This window comes from Strix aluco, chromosome W, assembly GCF_031877795.1.
Source record: "Strix aluco isolate bStrAlu1 chromosome W, bStrAlu1.hap1, whole genome shotgun sequence".
In the NCBI taxonomy this organism is placed as follows: domain Eukaryota; kingdom Metazoa; phylum Chordata; class Aves; order Strigiformes; family Strigidae; genus Strix; species Strix aluco.
The window spans coordinates 30,857,182-30,872,333 of record NC_133970.1 but is presented as its reverse complement, the minus strand read 5'-3'; the positions used below and the strand labels follow the sequence as shown (position 1 = coordinate 30,872,333).

Below are 15,152 nucleotides of genomic sequence, written 5' to 3'. Positions count from 1 at the left end.
CCTTTAAAGCCCAAGTTCCATTGGCAAAGGGACCTTCCCAGGTTTCGTCATCAATTGGTGGGTCAAAATATAATGTGTTTCCTAGGCCTAGTGGTCCTCCGACCACAGTGGATGCACCATAAGAATCACAATAGGTGCATCTCCAGGCTCCCACAGGGGATTTCCATTTACAATTGCATCCCCGAGATGTTTTGTTAGATTTGGACCAGAACATACTAAAATGAGTTCGGGTGCCATTTTGGTGTTGCCACTTCCACTGATAATCTCGGACAACATGAGTTTTACTTGTAGAGTTATCTCTGGGACAGCTCAGAAATAAGTGGTCAAAGAAACCGTCCTGTCCTACGGCTTTACAGCCTTCAAAATCTTGCTTATACTTGTGGTAAGAACATCTTACCCAGCTACCATTAGTGAGTTTTACATGTGTTTGATTCCATCTGTTCCGATATTTAAAACAATCATAAGGAGGACAATTAGGAGTCCAACAATCAAAACTTAGAGACAAGGTCCATTCACAAACACTTTTCCCCATTTGAACCCCATGTTCTCGTGTCCGATTGAGACAGAAAAGGCCTTTTCCGGGAAAATGCAGTCGCCAAGGGTCGCTGTCATCAGTCCAAAATCCTGTTGTTTCGTGTACGTCGCTTCGTGTGCTGATCCACCATCTAGGTGACACCGGTTGGGCTGTCCAAGGCCAGTCCTCAAATCCTCCTGGGCCCCCGCAGACCCAACAGTTGCGCAGGTCGAATATTTTTGCTATTGTTTCTCCAAGGGACAAGAACCTGTTTTCCCAATTTACAATTTGATTACAATAACAGCATCTAACTAGTAATACCAACAACAATTTCATTGTCCTTATATCTTCTGTTCTTCGAAGATCAGTTTCTTAGATCAGGTTACGTGGATAATATCTTCTCCTGAAGGGGCCGTTGCGGTAGACAGGTAGATTCAATCGTGTAGAATCTATAAAACAAAATTCTATACCATCTAGTTATTCTCGCAAATAACATTTTGTTGCAGGGACATATTCCCATTTTTCTTGCCCAGGTTTGGTAATCAGAATGGTATTGTCCTTCCCCGTGGCTATTACTTCAGCCGCTTCAGGGGAGCCGCTTGGCCTTTGGACCCATACTTTGGCTCCATTGTTAATATCTGTCGATCCAAACCCCTTACTTCCTTGGACTGTGGTGACTGGGGGTGGATCCCCTTTCTTTACCCCTGCTTGCAAAACTGGTAGTATCAACAATTGTGCTACTCGGTCACGGGGTTGAATAGTTGTTTTGCTGATTAAGGATACCAATTAAACTCGGACACCAGAGTGAAAAGAGTAGGCGTACTTTACTGGTGATAACCAAATAATGTAACAGCGTGATACAGAGAACATGCAGTAAGAAGAAGCAGAACAGTGCACTTAAAGCAACAAACAGGAAAATACAGGGTAATGCATCAAGTCATTACTACACGAGAGAGAGAGAGAATAGTAATTAAGAGAAATACATCACCACTTGCATATATTATCATCATCATCCAGATCCGCAGACGCTGGGCAGCCCCGGTTACAGCGAGGATTTGGAGAGCCTGTCCCGGCAAGTGGGAAATCCTACGCGGTGCGTCCACCCATAGGTGAGGCATCCAAAGTCGCTGTGAGCGGGCCCAGCCTTATATACCAGAGATTGACAAGCCAGAATAGCTGGCACCTTTGTTTTGAGCGGAAAGTTTCTGGTTTCATTCTCCTGTTGGATTCCACCCGAAGCCTGGCCAGGGCTCGGGGGGGGAACCAAGGGAGTTTCTAACAAGGCCAAATACTTGGGTTCTCAGCCTTGAACAAGGCTGCGAAAGGAAAGTCGGATACATTCTCTCCTCTCTACTGATTATATTTTGTCTTTCACTAGCAAGTTTACATATTTTATTAATGACTACATACTAAGTTAGCAGCTTCAGCTTGGGGCCTGTTGTTCAGGCTTCAGTATTTCAATGCTTTAGCACTTTTTACACCAGCATAAGTGGGTTGTTATAACTTAGTACAATACCTACTAGCACAATGGTTATCAGTTATAAAATATACAGGATTCATCTATAGGTCAACTCTGGCTTGGGCCTGTTGTCCAAGCCTTAGCACTTCAATAGTCAAATCTTGATCACCGTTGTTCAACAAGATTACTTTAATTTCACCTTGATAATCTGCATCAATCACCCCTCCCATGACTTGAACACCTTTCAGGGCTAGGCTCGAGCGAGCTGTTATTAGTCCAAAATGTCCAGTAGGAATCTGAATTCCTATACCGGTATCTATGACCCTTATCTGTTTTGGGGTCACTTTTGTCAATTTTAATGCATAAAGATCTAACCCTGCAGCCTCTGGGGTGGCCCGATAAGGGGCCAGGGCACCTGGGGCAATTTCCCAGTAAGTTAAAGTCTCATTTACTGTCAAAGATTTTATTTGCAGATTGGGTGTAGTCATACGCATTAAGGGGGTTTCCATTTCCCCAGTAGGCCTGTTGTTGAGAATATGCAATGCATCTGTGAGATGGGTCCTCCATCGGGATAGGTTCCCATCCCCCAATTTTCTCAATTGATCTTTTAGCAACCCATTCATTCGCTCAATCAATCCAGCAGCTTGTGGGTAATACGGTATATGAAAAACCCATTGAATATTTTGTTGTTCAGCATATTGCTGTATAAACTTGTTTCAAAAATGAGAGCCATTGTCAGTTTGAATTTGCAGGGGAATTCCATAGTATAAAATTATTAGGTTTATAGTGCAAATAGTACTATGGTGGGTGGCTCTCTTACAGGGATGAGCAATCAAATATCCAGAGTAAGTATCTACAGCTGTGCAAATGTATTTGCACCCTCGATCTCTGGGTAGGGGTCCAACATAATCCATTTGCCAAATTTCTCCTGGCAACTTCCCTCTCCCCAGTTGTCCCTTTATCACATGTGGTACCGGGCGTTTATGAGTGTGCTGGCACACAGGGCACTGAGCAATTATGGATTTAATCATATCAAGTGACATTACTATGCCATGATCTTGAGCCCACCTATAAGTGGCTTTTTCTCTGAGGTGCCCACACTTTTGGTGTGCCCATTTTGCCAAGCCTTCATGATCCTCCTTCTGAGGGAACTCCAATCCAGCTTGGGAAATCTTTGCCCGGTTGTCTGTAACAGAGTTATAAAGTCTTTCTAGAGTGTCAGTGTTACTATGAGCATCCACGTGAAACACAGTAACTTTAGTTCTTTGTATTATTTCCCAAATATCTTTCCACAGTTCCTTTCCCCAAACTTCTTTGGAATATATTTTCCAGTCCTTTGCTACCCATGTCGGCAGCCAAGTTGTTAATCCATTAGCTACTGACCAAGAGTCAGTATATAGATGACATTCACCTAGTTCTTCTTGTCTCAAAGCCATATACACTGCATACAATTCAGCATACTGACTGCTTTTCCCTTCTCCTGTAGTTTCTACAAATTTTTCTGAATGAGGATGATAGGCTACTGCTTTCCAAAACCTTTTCCCTCCTATGTACTTTGCTGATCCATCAGTAAACCAGGCATGTTCCTTTGCAGAGGGTTCTAATTGGTCCAAAGCCTTTCCCCACTGTACTGGGGATTCCTGTTCAGCTGTAAAATCAGGATTTATTTCCTGATCCTCTGTGGGATCTTGATCCTCTGTGGGAATAGTAGCCACTCGCTCATGGAGGGTGGCTATCCTACCCACTCCTATCTTTGCTCTATCTTGAATATACCATTTCCACTTTATAATGCTTGATTCCTGAGCATGCCCAATTCGATGAGTTTTTGGAGAACTTTTTACCCATTGCGTGATAGGAATTTCAGGACGGAGAGCCACTTCATGGCCTATTGTGAGCTGTTCCATTTCAACTAATGCCCAATAACATGCTAACAGCTGTTTCTCAAAAGGTGTATAATTGTTTCCTGCCTCTGGCAGCTTTCTGCCCCAAAATCCTAAAGGAACCTTTTTCTTTCCCTGTTTCTGCCACAGACTCCAGTTAGCATGTGATTTATTTACTGACACATTTAGCTCTACCTCCCCTTCCTGCAGGGGCCATATATCTAAAGCCTTTTGAATGGTTTCTTTAGCTAACTCAAAAGCAGCTTGTTGTTCATCTCCCCATTCAAATTCATATTTTTTCCTTGTCACCTTATACAAGGGGTTTAAAATTTGTCCTAAATGGGGAATATGTTGTCTCCAGAAGCCGAATAGCCCAATAAATCTTTGAGCTTCTTTTTTTATTTTGTGGTACAGCAAAATCCAAAATTTTTTCTCGGGCTTTAGGCAGTATTTCTCGATGCCCGCAATGCCACTGAATTCCCAGAAACTTCACTGTCTGAGACGGTCCTTGGATTTTTTCAGGGTTAATTTCCCAACCCTTTTGTTTCATATGATCTACTATTAATTCAAGAACTTGTTGTACTTCCTCCTCATCATTTCCTTGAATCAAAATATCATCTATATAGTGACTTAATTGTGTGTGAGGAGGCAGCTGTATTTCATCTAAGTGTTCAGCTACAATTCTATGACAGATAGTGGGGCTGTGCAACCATCCTTGTGGTAATCTGGTAAAAGTGTATTGCCGGCCCTGCCACGTGAAAGCAAACTGGTCCCAGTGCTCTTCTGCAATTGGGATAGTAAAAAATGCATTAGCTAAATCTATTACAGTATACCAGGTTCCCGGATGTTTCTGCACCTTTTCTATTAAAGTGACAGTGTCTGGGACAGCTGCTGTGAGCGGTGGAGTGTGTTTATTTAACTCTCTAAAATCCACCGTCATTCTCCAGGATCCGTCACTTTTCTTGACAGGCCATATTGGATTGTTCCAAGCTGTGGTGGTTGGCTTTAAAACTCCTACATCTAATAAATCTGTAATTGTCTGTGATATCTCTTCATGTCCTCCTGGAATTCTCTACTGCTTTATTATGACTGAGTTGCAGCCGGGATCTGCACAGGAGGCATTTTTACTTTGCCAACCGTAACAGGTCTGGCACTAATGTAGGATCTGACTCCAAATTGATACTGACCATCAGAGAGATTTAAAGTCAGACCTTTCAAAATGTCTATACCAATTATATATTCGGGAATAGGAACAATCATTACCGGGTACAATCGCTTTGGGAGGTTCCCTATTTTCATTTCTATTTGTGTTTGTACTGCCTCAATTTGTTTTCCTCCTAACCCAGTAATAACTACAGGTTGTCCCCTATACTTCTTTGGGTTTCCAAAAATTAAAGAGGCCTCCGCTCCAGTGTCAATTAAAGCATTTACAGTTTGTGGGGATCGGTTGTTCCAGAAAATTTTAAGCTCCACATGGGGCCGTCGGTCCTTCCGTACCCAGTGCACTGGAGCTTGGCCATTAATTCATTTGTGCTGATCATAATGTTGACTCACCTCCCTTGCCTCCTGCAAAGGGTACAAGTCAGAGAACGGTGCCCAATCCTCTTTCACCCCCGGAACCGATGATCCACTCACGGGAGGCCCTCCGTGAGCAGATGGAAGGTCCCGTTAAGGGTCAAGAGGTGGCGCCGTAGGCTGAGTTGTCCCTGCCTTTTTTGCCTGTGAATATTGCACCTTTTTGCTGGGTTTATTCAACCCTCTCTGTTTATATATTTTCCACATTTCTGGAGTCGAAAGTCCATCTATTTTTTCATGGGACATACCATCTTTTAGTAAAGCAGTAAACATTTCCTTACGAGAAATCCTGTTTTCACTGCTCTTGGGGCTGCCTCGAATGTCCCGATTCCCTGCACTCCCTCGGGGGCCCCATTCTCCAAGGTCACGCAATTGTTGCACCTTTTCAATTACTTCATTGAGGGGGTTCCCCGTTTCATTAATGAGGAGGGTCATAATTACATTTTTATATGCTGGTGGAGCAGTTTTAATCACTCTGTTTCTCATAGTGACCGACAAAGGATACTGCATCAAAAGGTCAGTGTTTCCTAAAAATATAGCTGCTTTCATCCCTTCCTCTTTCATTCGCTGTATACAATCTCGCAAAGTATACCACTGACGGTCAGATGCCGGCCAATCATTTTCTGTAGGATATTTAGTATTACATCCCAGAGCAGCCAATGCTAACAAATTGATATCCTGATTATTGTTTCGAAATACATCTTGCACAAATGAATCTGAACTTAAAATCAAAAACTTTTTAGCATCTCTTTCATCTAGGGTTATCCCTGCAGCTCCCTGATCATGCAAACGCACCATCCAAGAGAGTAGGGGTTCCCCCGGTTTCTGCTTAAATCTCTCAATTATATCATTTACTTCATGCTGTGTATAATCCTCTATGGTATCTTTCCTTACAGGTTGCATACTATTAGGATCCACTTCTGTCTTTTGCCTCCACACAGGTTTTGCATCTATGAATTCATCTGTGGAACCAGCCTCATCAGAATCTGTAGAATCCCAAATATCACCATCCCATTTCTCTGGGTCCCACTGCACACCTGCATCTGCAATTACTGCATGCACTTTCTTATGATTCACTCGCCCTCTCCTTTTCTTATACTTATATTGTGCTACTCGCACTGTGGCTTTCTCCGCCACTGTCTGATAAGTATCCAGCTTATCAGCAAGCAACTTATTCCAGCATTACAACATCACTATTTGACTCTGCAAATCACATATCTGTCGCTCCATCTGGGAGCGCTCTAACAACAGCCTCTCTTTACTCTGGTGTTGTTTTCTACATGCAGTTAACAAAACCCATCCCCATTTATTTGAATTTGTAATTTCTTTTCCTTTTCCAATAGGTATCTTTTTCATACAATTTAAAGCATCTAATGGCTCGGCTTCTTTCAGCCAGCTCTCCCATTGTTCGCACGGTCCTCCGACCCTAGCCCACTCCTGAGCCAGCAAACTATAGGGAGGATTTTCCCAGCCAGGAATTTCTGGTGGACTTGACAAATTACCTTTAAATTTAAATAATGGCTTTTTTTTGTTGTTGTTGTTGGATCCCACTCCTGACACCAATTTATGTTTTGCTGATCAAGGATATCAATTAAATTCAGACACCAGAGTGAAAAGAGCAGGCGTATTTTACTAGAAATAACTAAATAATATAACAGAATAATATAGAAAACATACAGTAAGAAAAGACAAAGTAGCGTGCTTAAACAAATAGGAAAATACAGGGTAATGCATCACATCATTACTACCTGAGAGAGAGAATAGTGATTAAGAAAGATCCCTCACCACTTGCATACGTTACCATCATCCAGATCCGCAGTCGCTGGGGAGCCCCGGTTACAGCGAGGATTTGGAGAGCCTGTCCCGGCAAGTGGGAAATCCTACGCGGTGCGTCCACCCATAGGTGAGGCTTCCAAAGTCGCTGTGAGCGGGCCCAGCCTTATATACCTAAAAATCAGTAAGCCAGAATAGCTGGCACCTTTGCTTTAAGCGGAAATATCTGGAGTCAGTCTCACGTTAGATTTTCCCAGAGCCTGGCCGGGGCTCAGGGAAAAAACTAAGGGAGTTTCCCTGCTTATCTAGGTGATTTATGAGCAAAGTCACACACCAGGTCACAGGGCCAGACAACTGTCTCTGTGGCCCTGTTACCTTGTTTACACACACAAAGAAGGATACATGTTTTATGATGTTTAAGCTACATTTTCTATACATATTTCACTAATGACTACATACTGAGTTAGCCATTTCGGTTCAGGGCCTGTTGCTCAGGCTTCAATAGTCCCACCTTTTACATCAGAATAGGTGGTTTGCTATAATTTAGTATAATACCTATTAGTACAATGGTTATCAGTTATAAAACATACAGGATTCATCTATAGGTCAACTCTGGCTTGGGCTTATTGTCCAAGCCTTACCACTTCAGAAGTAGGTAATCAGTTGCTGCCCTATTTTCAAGAGTAGCTTCCCTTATTTGTTCCATTTCAGTTCCAATAGCCGTGAGTGCCTGTGAAATATAAATTATATCTTTAACTAGGGCACAAGTAATCCTTTTTATTGTGTGATAATTCATAGCCACTCCAACTCCAGGGGCAAGTATAGCTGCTGCTGACATTTCACTTGAGCTATATAGAGTGACTTGGGAGTCACAATCTTCAGATATCTGATGTGCGCTTCTCTTAACTCATTTATTCTGTTCTAAATCTTCCTTATTTAATAACAGTGGAGCCATTCTTCCTATGGAACATGGTCCTCCAGTCACATTTGCTGGTATATGCCAATTGCCCACATAGAAAAAAACAGCCCATAGGTAATCTAGTATGTGCCCAATCATAACTTAAATTTTGGGTGGTATTACAGCTTAGAGGAGGCTTCAGAAGTGTTAAATTCAATATATCGCAGGGAGTGTTCCTCGCACCTTCACTCTTAACATCCTTTTTTCTTTGATTTTGGTCAATTTACCTAGTCTATACATGTTAAGATATGTCAACTTGGCATCAAAATTTTGGAACATAGTATAGTTCTTTAACAACTCTAAAGGAGTTGGTATCTCTATAAGACAGGAACTATACTTTCCTCCTACTGAGTTTTCTACAGATATACAGAAGGAAGATGTGCTAGTTACTTCTCTGGCTAAGAGTTCCCAAACATTTTGATCTCTATCTCATTTTGGCATTAAGAATTGAGGCTTAATACCATCTAATGAAAGTACTAATAAACTAATAAGACTTTGATCTCCATTCTAAACAATCTTAGCACAGGTTAAATTCTTTGTACAAATAGGTTAATACAATTATTCCCTCCGCAATTATAAGGATACAAAATATAAATATTCCTTGTATACAATTTAGATGAACAAATAATTCTTAAAGTTAATTTCAAAGGTCCCTTAGGTACCAATGTACCAGGAGGTGTTTTCTTTATTCTGGTGTAATGGATCCACGGTTCCACTTCTACAAGTTTCACAGCAGTGTTTGTGATTAGCAACACTTGATAGGATCCTTTCCACTTTTCTTCAAGGGGATCGTCCTTCCATGTCCATAGGTAGACCTGATCTCTGGGACAGAAAGAGTGTACAAGGGAATCAAGGGGTACAGGTGCTCTTAGAAGTACATATTTGTGGATGGAACTCAATACTTTGTTCAAAGACAAAAGATAATCAGTTAACACCCTTTCCCCTACTATATGCATTTGTTTGGGCCTCCCTGTCAGATTGACATTATAAGGTTTGCCATATAGAATTTCAAAGGGCTTATCCTTTCTCTATTTCTAAGAGTCACTTTAATCCTCAATAGGGCAAGTGGAAAAGCTTCAATCCATTTTAATTTGGCTTCCTGGCATAATTTAGAAATTTGTCATTTTAGTGTTTGATTCATTCTTTCTACCTGTCCACTGGATTGTGGCCTCCAGGGGGTGTGTAAGTTCCACCTGATCCCTAGTATTTTGCTCATATTCTTGACAAAAATGTGGACCTCTGTCAGAGGACATTCCTAAAGGAACCCCAAACCTTGGAATAATTTATTTTACTAAATGCTTTGTTACCTTTTGCCTTGTTGGTTTAACACAAGAAAGCTTGAGGCCAACCAGAGAAGGTATCCACCAATAACAATAAATATTGGTATTGGTTACACCTTGGCAATTCTGAAAAATCTATTTGCCAATACTCACCAGGAGTTATGCCTTTTCTTACCTCTCCTGAAGGTGGTCGGGCTTGTATCTTTGGATTGTTACTCACATTTTTGGCAATGAGCAACAATTTGACCCCTATTGCATATTGTCTTACTGATTCAACCATTGCTTCTGTTCCCATAGGGGTTTCTTCATGGATTTTAGTCATTAACTTTTTCATGATTTCAGGAGTTGCTACACGTTGTCTATGTGGGGTAATCCATCACCCTCCATTGTCCTTTTTACATTTTAGTAAGTCAGCCGATTTATCTTCCTTTTTCTATACTTCAGGGGTTCTACTTGCATTTCCCCTGATGGAATTAGAACACAAATAGTACTAAGTGCCACTCACTTTGCATCTTCATCTGTCCTCTGATTTCCTCGGATTACATCCGAATTTCCTTTCTGATGTGCTTTACAATGTATCATGGCAACTTCCTTCGGCTTCTGTACTGCTTCCAGCAAGTTTAAAATCTCTGCTCCATACTTTATAGGTGTGCCACTAGCAGATAAAAGTCTTCATTCTTTCCAAATACCACCATGGGCATGAACAACCCCAAAAGCATATTTGGAGTCTGTATAGATATTGATTCTTTTTCCTTTGGCTACTTCCAAAGCCCTGGTTAAGGCAATTATTTCAGCCTTTTGTGCAGAGGTATTTGGAAGCAATGCTTTAACTTCTCAATCCTCAGTGTCACCACAGCATAACCATCCTTTCTTATCCCCTTCACAATGAGACTGCTTCTGTCAGCTGGAGTTTGGAGGGGAGCGTCTCTCAGGTCTGGTTTCTGGCATACACCTGTTCAATGACTTGCAAACAGTCGTGGTTAGAGTATTATATTCAGATTGACACTCTCATAAAAGTCCATATTTAAGAAAATTATTGGCTCCAAGCCTTTCCTGGCTTCCATGCTAATAGGATATTGTTTCTTTCTTACCGGATGAACTCCTGGTTTTAATTCAACTTTTACCAGTTCCACATTCTTCGCCTTTCCAGGTTTCTCAGATGCCCATACAAAGGGAGTAACTGCATTCTTAATTTCCTCAGGAATGTTTCCAAGTTCCTCTTCTTTATTTTCCGAGTCTGTAACAAATATAATTGTGCCTGCCAGGCATTAGTTTTGGAAAAATGAACTTGAATCTTCCTTTTTAAAAATTGATTTGTACTCCTAGCTTACTTAATAAATCCTGTCCCAAGAGAGGCGTTGGGCACTCCAGTGCATATAAAAGTTAATGCATTACTGTTTTTCCTTCAATTCTACATTTCAAGGATTTCTGTTTTGGTTTGAACTCAGCTGGTAGCAAATCGCCACATGGCCAGTTGTTTACTTCCCACATACTACCCCCCCCCCCCCCCCCCATCCCTGCCCTGGTGAAATAGGGGAGGGACAAAAGAAGAAATTTGTACGTTGAATAAAAAAAAATGTAGTAATACTAACAAAACCAACAGTAACAATCATAGTTCAAAACAGGTAAAATGCAGCAGTGGCTCACCAAGCAGTGACCGGTACAGAGCCCGTTCCCAGCAGCGATCCGACCGCACCAGAAAATCCCGCCATGCCGACTCGGAAACCAAAAACAAAAAAAATGCGTGTGAGAGAGCACGCATCCACCTATATACTGAGCATGACATCACATGACATGGAATGCTCCAGTGATTGATCGGGACCCGGCCCTTCAGCTGTGCTCCCTCTCAGTCCAAGGAAAGTTAACTCAATCCTGGCCAAAACCAGGACAGTTTCAAAAATGGTTTGACCTCTGTCTTTCCCATGACCCCAACAATAGACATATTAAATTTACTTGGAGGCCCCTTACAAGTATTTATGACTGAATATTTTGCTCCTGTATCTACTAGAAAATCAAAAGTTTTATTCCCCAGCTTTACTGGAACCAGGGGCTTGGCTGGAGAGTCCTCCTTCCCTGCCCCCAGTCCCCATCACTCAGATTCAGTTCCATCATAAGCAAGTCAGCTTAAGGAGGTATTTCCCGTGGCTGACTGGCTCTTTTTTTTTTTTTGGACACTCATTTTTCCAGTGTCCTTGCTCCCTGCAAAAGGCATATGGATTAATTCCTAGGGGTACTGACTGTCTGGTCATATTTCCACATCCTAATCCCCTACCTATTCCCCTACCTCTTATTCCTCACCCTCTGGAAAAATCCTCTACCTCAAGTTAAAATTTGGGCATTAGCAAGGGTGCCTGCCAAAATTGCAGCTTTCTGTTTTCTATCTTTTAATTTCTCTTCTATTACATCTTTCTCTTTCTCTTTTTTTCTGGGGTTAACAAGTGTCCTGGTTTTGGCCGGGATAGAGTTAACTTTCCTTGGGCTGAGAGGGAGCAGAGCTAGAGGGCCGGGTACACATTGATCATTGGAGCATTCCATATCATGTGACGTCATGCTCAGAATATAGGCGGATGCATGCTCTCTCACGCCCCGTTTAAGGTTTCTGGGTCAGCATGGCGGGATTTTCTGGTGTGGTCGGGATCGCTGCTGGGGACGGGCTCCATACCAGTAACTGCTCGGTGAGTCACTGCTGCATTTTACCCGTCTTGGATTTAATATTGTTACTATTGGTTTTGTTACTATTATTAATTTTTTTTTAATTCAACCTACGAATTTCTTCTTTTGTCCTTCCCCTATTTCACTAGGGAGGGCGGGGGGGGGGGGGGGGGGGGGGAAGTAAACAACTAGCCACGTGGCGATTGGCTACCAGCTGAGTTCAAACCACAACAGTTTTTTTGGTGCCCAACGAGGAGCCTGAGGTTTGAGATAATGACCGAACGGGTAATAATGTTGATTGCTTGGCTCCTTAAGATTTTATCACCTCATCTGCTATATGTATTTCCCATGCTGTTCCTGACAGTACGTGAGAGTTGGGTTAAGGTTTTGATTTTGCTGTACTATGTGAACCCCATCTATGATGGGGTGCTGCCATCGGCCCTGGGGCTATTTACAATTGTGTTTGAGAAATTCAGGAATTTCAGATATCCTTGGAATGTTGACATTAACATGGCCGTCTTACTGCTACGAGCTAGTGTCTTGCATGTGGTTCAGGTTTGTTCAGGGTTAAGCAACTATTTAAGAGTATCCCTTGGAAATCTACCCCAAGATTGGAGAATTATGAGTGGCTGGGGGTGTGGAGTAGCATGGGCAAGTACCTAGAACAGTGGGCACCTCCAGTGTACTGGAACTTCACTCTTGCACAGGTGCAGAATCCTGAAGAACTAGTAGAATATTTGGAAAAAGTATGTTGTCACCCAGGTAATTCCAGAGAGGCACAGCTCACTGCAACATGCTGGGGCCTAGCCCACGCTTACCGAGTGCTATTAAACACTATTCGGTACCCTCAAAAGGAAGAGAAGGGCTCTGGATCTGGTAACAAAGTAACAGAAACTGCAGCCGCTACAAGCCCAAGGACAGGCCCTGCAGCTGAACCAGGGGACCAACCCATGACGGTGTCAGTTGCTCCCATACATAAGAAGAAATACACAAGAAAATCCCCTCGCATTGTAAAGGATGACGATGAACCAGGGCCATCACAAGAACAGGAGGAGGAGGCAGAGCTGGTGATAGTCACCCAATCCTTATCCCTGAGTGAGTTGCGAAACATGCAAAAAGATTTCACCCGCCATCCAGGTGAGCAACTCGTTACCTGGCTGCTCCAATGCTGGGATAGCGGGGCCAGCAGCGTGGAATTAGAGGGTAGGGAGGCCAGGCAGCTGGGATCCCTGTCTAGGGAAGAGAGCATCGACAAAGCCATTGGAAAGAAGACAGAAAATCTCAGTCTCTGGAGGTGACTTCTGTCAAGTGTGAGGGAGAGGTATCCATTCAAGGAAGATTTTGTATGTCATCCAAGTAAGCGGACCACTATGGAGAGAGGTTGTTTTGCTGATCAGCGATATCAATTAAACTCAGACACCAGAGTGAAAAGAGCAGGCGTATTTTACTAGAAATAACTAAATAATATAACAGAATAATACAGAAAACATACAGTAAGAAAAGACAGAATAGTGCACTTAAACAAATAGGAAAATACAGGGTAATGCATCAAATCATTACTACCTGAGAGAGAGAATAGTGATTAAGAAAGATCCATCACCACTTGCATACGTTACCATCATCCAGATCCGCAGTCGCTGGGCAGCCCCGGTTACAGCGAGGATTTGGAGAGCCTGTCCCGGCAAGTGGGAAATCCTACGCGGTGCGTCCACCCGTAGGTGAGGCTTCCAAAGTCGCTGTGAGCGGGCCCAGCCTTATATACCTGAAATCAGTAAGCCAGAATAGCTGGCACCTTTGTTTTAAGCGGAAATATCTGAAGTCAGTCTCACGTTAGTTTTTTCCCTGAGCCCCGGCCAATATATGAAGAAAGTCTCTCTTCCTCCCTCGCCACAGCTGTGGAGAAATTATCTCAAGATTTCCAGCAATTTAAAGAGGACATGTCCTACTCCCCACCTGCACGGACAAGGATCTAGGCTATTAGGAGCAGTTGTTTCTCTACCCGAGAGAACCGGTATACACTACCAGGGAAGCTGTGGCATTGCCTGCGTGACTATGGAGAAGACATGAAGAAATGGGATGGAAAACCTACCTACCTCCTAGAAGAGTGTGTACGTGAGTTGGAAGGAAGAACAAGTACAAAACGGGGTTCTTTTAGGAGAAATGCTGCTCCTGTTTCCAGTAATCAAGTGCCCAAACAGAGCAGAAAGGTTGACTTTGCTCATGATCCTATGAGAAGTACTTCTGACTTGTATTCACAAGAAGTGAGTGATCCAGATGAGGCTGAAATCCATGCACACCACACTAACCCATTTGTCGTTAGCGGGTATTATGACTAACTTTAGAGGGGCCCTGCCTCCAGGCACGCGGAGGACAGGGACAATCGAGTTTAGTGGACCGTGTGGATTCGATGGCCTGGCACATCTGACCCCCAGCAGTATAAGGCCTTAGTGGACACTGGTGCTCAATGCACCCTAATGCCATCAAATTTTAAAGGGGAAGAACCCATTTGTATTTCAGGAGTGACAGGGGGAACTCAACAGTTGACTGTATTGGAGGCCGAGGTGAGCCTTAGTGGAAAAGAGTGGGAAAAACACCCCATTGTGACTGGCCCAGACGCTACATGTATTCTTGGTATAGATTATCTCAGGAGAGGGTATTTTAAGGATCAAAAGAGTATCGGTGGGGCTGTTGGTATAGCTGCCTTGGAAACAGAAGGAATTAAACAGCTGTCTGTGTTACCTGGTCTATCAGAGGATCCTTCTGTTGCGGGATTGCTGAGGGTTGAAGAACAACGGGTGCCAACTGCCACTACAACAGTGCACCGACGGCAATATCGCACCAATCGAGACTCTGTAATCCCTATCCATAAACTGATTTGTCACCTAGAGAACCAATGACTCATGACCAAGACACGCTCCCCCTTTAACAGGCCCATGTAGCCAGTGTGAAAGTCTAAGGGAGAGTGGAGATTGACAGTAGACTATTGTGGACTGAATGAAGTCACGTCACCACTGAGTGCTGCCGTGCCAGACATGCTAGAACTTCAGTATGAACTAGAGTT

The 15,152-nt window shown here is 42.9% G+C and overlaps 1 protein-coding gene across 6 annotated transcripts in view; it reads left to right on the top strand.

The window, feature by feature from the left end:
- LOC141917757 (neuronal regeneration-related protein-like) overlaps positions 1-15,152 on the top strand; it is a 62,002-nt gene that overhangs the window by 7,468 nt on the left and 39,382 nt on the right. The window lies entirely within an intron of this gene.